At 41.1% G+C, this 5903-nt stretch overlaps 1 protein-coding gene across 1 annotated transcript in view; it reads right to left on the bottom strand.

The window, feature by feature from the left end:
- The window catches only part of LOC131189543 (uncharacterized), a 91038-nt gene that overhangs the window by 16289 nt on the left and 68846 nt on the right, over positions 1 to 5903 (bottom strand). The gene's annotated exons all lie outside the window — the stretch shown is intronic.

Below are 5903 nucleotides of genomic sequence, written 5' to 3'. Positions count from 1 at the left end.
TCCTTCCCAAACAGCTTTAGAATAGAATAGAATAGAATAGAATAGAATAGAATAGAATAGAATAGAATTTTATTGGCCAAGTGTGATTGGACACACAAGGAATTTGTCTTGGTGCATATGCTCTCAGTGTACATAAAAGAAAAGATACGTTCATCAAGGTACAACATTTACAACACAATTGATGATCAATATATCAATATAAATCATAAGGATTGCCAGCAACAAGTTATAGTCATACAGTCATAAGTGGAAAGAGATTGGTGATGGGAACTATGAAACGATTAATAGTAGTGCAGATTCAGTAAATAGTCTGACAGTGTTGAGGGAATTATTTGTTTAGCAGAGTGATGGCCTTCGGGAAAAAACTGTTCTTGTGTCTAGTTGTTCTGGTGTGCAGTGCTCTATAGCGTCGTTTTGAGGGTAGGAGTTGAAACAGTTTATGTCCAGGATGCGAGGGATCTGCAAATATTTTCACGGCCCTCTTCTTGATTCGTGCAGTATACAGGTCCTCAATGGAAGGCAAGTTGGTAGCAATTATTTTTTCTGCAGTTCTAATTATCCTCTGAAGTCTGTGTTTTTCTTGTTGGGTTGCAGAACCGAACCAGACAGTTATAGAGGTGCAAATGACAGACTCAATAATTCCTCTGTAGAATTGGATCAGCAGCTCCTTGGGCAGTTTGAGCTTACTGAGTTGGCGCAGAAAGAACATTCTTTGTTGTCCTTTTTAATGATGTTTTGATGTTAGCTGTCCATTTGAGATCTTGCGATATGATAGAACCCAGAAATTTGAAGGTTTCTACTGTTGATACTGTGTTGTCAAGTATTGTGAGAGGTGGAAGTATGGAAGGGTTTTTCCTAAAGTCTACCACCATTTCTACGGTTTTGAGTGTGTTCAGTTCCAGATTGTTTTGGTTGCACCACAAGGCTAGTCGTTCGACCTCTCATCTATATCGGATTCGTCATTGTCTCGAATGAGACCAATCACTGTTGTGTCATCTGCGAACTTCAGTAGCTTAACAAATGGATCATTGGAGATGCAGTCATTGGTATACAGAGAGAAGAGAAGTGGGAGAGCACACAGCCTTGGAGGGCCCCTGTGCTAATTGTACAGGTATTTGATGTGATCTTGCTTAGCTCCACCTGCTGCTTCCTGTTTGTTAGGAAGCTTGTGATCCACTTACAAGTCTGTTCCGGTACCTGTAGCTGGTTTAGCTTAGTTAGAAGAATGTCTGGAATGATGGTATTGAATGCTGAACTAAAGTCTACAAAAGGACCCTTGCATAGGTCTTTGGAGACTCAAGATGTTGTAGGATGTAGTGCAGAGCCATATTAACAGCATCATCTGTTGATCTATTTGCTCGGTATGCAAATTGCAAGGGTCTAAAAGCGGATTCGTGATGGTTTTCAGGTAGGAAAGCACTAGCCTTTCAAAGGTTTTCATGACTACAGATGTTAGAGCAACTGGTCTGTAGTCATTCAGTTCCTTGATGGTGGGCTTCTTGGCACTGGGATGATGGTAGGCGTTTGAAGCAAGAAGGAACATAGCACATCTCTAGTGATTTATTGAAAATATGGGTGAAGATGGGGCCAATTGGTCAGCACAGACTTTTAAGCAAGAAGGAGTTATCTTGTCTGGGCCTGGAGCTTTTCCTGGCTTTTGTCTGTGAAATAGGTCCTGCACTTCCTTTTCTGTGATCACTAGGGTTGTGAACCCAATGAAATGGGGTCAGTTGTAGGAGGCTTGGCTGTTGTTGGTGTGTCTGAGATGGGGTTGTGGAGATAGGTGGCTGTAGTTTCCTTTCAAACCTGCAGTAAAACTCATTCAGGTCATCTGCCAGTTGTTGATTACCTTCAGCCTGGGAAGGAGGTTTGCCATAGCCGGTGATATTTTTAAGAGTTTTCCACATGTTTGCTGGTTCATTTGCTGAAAATTGATTCTTTAGCTTTTCAGAGTAGCTTCTTTTGCTGCTCTTATCTCCTTGTTAGTGCATTTCTGGCTGATTGTACAGCATTTTATCACCTTTTCTGTAGGCTTCCTCTTTGGAATGTCGTAGCTGCTTAAGTTTAGGTGTAAACCAAGGTTTGTTATTACTGTGTATTCGCAAGTTCCTTGTAGGTACACATAGGTCTTCACAGAAGCTGACATATGATGTTACAGTATCTGTGAGTTCATCCAGGTCTGCAGAGGTATCTTTAAAAATATTCCAATCAGTGCAGTCAAAACATGCCTGTAGCTTTAATTCTGATTCCTCCGTCCAGGTTTTCACTGATTTAATTATTGGTTTTATGGCTTTAAGTCTTTGCCTGTAAGCAGGTACAAGGTGAATCATGCAATGATCAGAGTGTCCTACAGCTGCACGTGGTAAAGACCGATAGGCATCTTTTAGTGTTGTGTAGCAGTGGTCTAGAGTATTCTTGCCTCTGGTGGGACAATTGACATGCTGAAAGTATTTTGGTATATAACATTAACTGTTCTTCATGTTTGGAATTGGAGGGGGAGAGGGGAGGTAACAGGACATAATTTTGAAATGCTGTGGGGTTGCCTATGGTGGCATCTTTAACAGAGGAAAAAAGATTAAGAAACAAAAGAAAATAGTGAAGAAGAAAAGAAACTCTAAATATTTGGAAAGAAAGCTAAGAACTGGGTGAAATAATTAAAAAGTTTATCCCCAGGAGAAATTAACTGCAAAGTTAACAAATAAGAACAGGTCTTTTAATAGTTTATTTGCATTTGGTATGCCACAAAGCCACAAGTTCGGAAAATAAACTTGCTTTTTATAATGATCACAAAAGGAAACCAGTGTTCTTTCAAACTGTCTTTGTTATTCTGTGTTACATTTGGTTTTCCACTCTCTTCCTTTGTAACTTCCTTCCCCCTTGTCCTGTTGCGAGTATATAATAAAGATACACACATCAACAGTAAAGGTTTTTAACAGCAAACCATCATTTTAACATTATGCTTAATATTGATGCTTTATTTACTTTTTTATTACATTCTGTATAAAATAGGTACTTTGATTTTGAAAGTAGTAAGTAGAAAATAAGTAAGTTAAACCAGCTCAGGGACCTTTTATATATATATAGCCCCACCTTAGAGCTTCCTGTTCCTGTATAAGGGCAGGTATCCTGATTGGTTGTCAGGCTCCCAGGGATAACTTTGTGGGTTGTCTTGAGTCCCAGGCTTGGTTGAATCTTGCTGGGTGATGATGTGATGAAGAGGGTTTTGGGGAATTCCTATTATGGCTGAGGGCTAATCCTACCTTTGTTGGGTCTTGGGTGAGGGTATTTGCTTGTGAATAGACCTAGCTGTCTCTTTATCTCTTAAGTACTGACATCTGCTGTGGGTTATTGAGGAGGGTGGAGGCTGTTAAGAGTGAGTCTGCTTCCTGCCTAAAAAAAACCATGTTTCCCCATTTCTCATCCAGGGAAATATAATATTCTACCTTTTTAATATTCCCTAGAATATTTCATTCTTCTAGGAGAGAGGTGGGTGCTAACTTCCTGCACTTTTAATAATAAAATTAGTGTGAACAATGTAGCATGGTCTTTCAAGATTATATATACCAGCAGATACACAGGAGAGCTGGCTCTGCTATTAAGTGAAATGAAGCTCTGCCATCTCATAATGTAAGAAGTTTCCTCCATCAGGCCCTACAAAGGCCAACCAGATGCTGTCAAGAAATTCACAATGGTGATAGGAAAAAGCATATCTCACTCCCATTGTCACTATATATTAACTGTCTGGGATTCCTGGCCATTGTTACCCCAGTCCTCTATCAATTTATCCAATTTGCTTTAAAATCTTCAGCCATCACTCTACTGAATGGCTCCGCAGTTGTTGCATCAGCTTTTCTTGCTAGTCCACTCTAGTTGGCTGTCACACCTCATCACCGTCTCGCAGAAGATCACAGGAAAAGTTGTGAGAAGCCCCAGAAAATGATGCAAGCAGCAGAGGGTCAACCGGTCCAGGGTATGCACAGAGCAGTGAGTCATGCTGAGGCTGCTGCCATAGATTTCAACTTTTGAGCCAAGAGCAAGCAGATACTGGGGAAGCTAGGAATAAGCATTTTTCCGGTGAGACGGGTCTATCAGGGCAACCTGGTCTACCCAAATATGGGACGGAGCATCTTGCTTCCACTTTTGCCTTTCACCCCCAATTCAAGAGCCTTTGCAGGCAGTCGCTTCTGCAGCAAACTATTTTGTGTTAAATTTAAATTTACCGACAAAGAAATAAAAGGAGACTAGTATAGCTATATAGTATACTATATAAGGGACACTGTAGTTTAATGGCTAAAGATGCTGAGCTTGTTGATCGAAAGGTTGGCAGTTCAGCGATTCGAATCCCTAGTGCTGTGTAACGGGGTGAACTCCCATTACTTGCCCCAGCTTTGAACTTAGCAGTTCAAAAGCATGTAAAAAATGCAAATGGAAAAATAGGGACCACCTTTGGTGGGAAGGTAACAGCGTTCTGTGCACCTTTCTTGTGTAGTCATGCCGGCCACACGACCACAGAGACATCTTCAGACAGCGCTGGCTCTCCGGCTTTGAAACGGAGATGAGCACTGCCCCCTAAAGTCGGGAACCACTAGCATATATGTGCGAGGGGAACCTTTACCTTTACCTTAGTATAGCTATTTCAAGCTGTTTAGCTCTTGTCAGCTAGCCATAGGCAAGTGGCCTGGGTTCAAATCCCAGAAAAGTATGCCTAGCTGACGAGAACTAAACAGCTTGAAATAGCTATACTAGTCTTCCTTTATTTCTTTGTTGGTAAATTTAAATTTAACACTGGGGATAAGCAGTTGTTGGATTATTAGGCAGAACTGCGTGCCCACTAAGCTGCTCTGTTTAGTGATAAGTGGTGAAGACCTGTCTGGTCTGCACCTATAAGGGAAATGAGGAGAGGCAAGGATACAAAGAACAAAATGTTCTGGGCCAGCCTCAAATGATTGAGAAAAGGAAGATCTTCATGGTAGATTTTAAACAGGCATTGACATGCAGATGGGGTCAGGCTGATCTTTTGATGAGTATTCTTTTTGAACAGAGATCATGCAATTATCCTTTCAACTTTGAACAGGGTCAGGAGTCGGTGCGGCTCTTCAGTATTTTGAGGTGCGGCTCTTCAGTATTTTGAGAAATCTTGAGCTGACTATTTTGGGGGCAGGGGAAGAGAAAGACAACTTCTCAGGGTGCCGTCCGCCAAGCAATGTCGGCTGGCGGCCCCCAGGGGAAGGGCCTTCTCTGTTGGAGCACCTACCCTCTGGAACAAACTTCCTCCCCCCCCCCCCGGTTTGCGGCAACTATCTGACCTTCGGACCTTTCGCCGTGAATTAAAAACTTATTTATTTATCCAAGCGGGACTGGCTTGACTTTTAAATTTTCAAATTTTTAATTTTTAGTAATTTTATATGGGGTATTTTAGTCTGGGTCAATTTGACGGTTTTAATTTGGCCATTATTGAATATGTATTTTAATTGATATTTTAATTTTGTATATTTAATTGTTTTAACCTTGGCTGTACACCGCCCTGAGTCCTTCGGGAGAAGGGCGGTATAAAAATTTAAATAAATAAATAAATAAATAAATAAATAAATAAATAAATAAATAAATAAATAAATAAATAAATAAATAAACAAACTGCTCTTTCTTAGCCCAATACAAAGTGCTGGTCTTTCCCTTTTTAGAACTGGTCTTCCCCCAGCAGCATTTGAGGGGCCATTCCTGTCTGTCTCTAGGCTGGAGTCACACTCAAGCAAAGCCATCGATTGTATAATCAGTGGTGGAATTCAAATTTTTTTACTACCGGTTCTGTGGGCATGGCTTGATGGGCCTGGCAGGGGAAGGATACAACAAAATCTCCATTCCCTCCCCACTCTGGGGCCAGCCAGAGGTGTATTTGCCAGTTC

Source organism: Ahaetulla prasina, chromosome 2, assembly GCF_028640845.1.
Source record: "Ahaetulla prasina isolate Xishuangbanna chromosome 2, ASM2864084v1, whole genome shotgun sequence".
NCBI lineage: Eukaryota > Metazoa > Chordata > Lepidosauria > Squamata > Colubridae > Ahaetulla > Ahaetulla prasina.
Note: the sequence above shows the minus strand (reverse complement) of the source record. Positions and strands in the feature narration are given on the sequence as shown.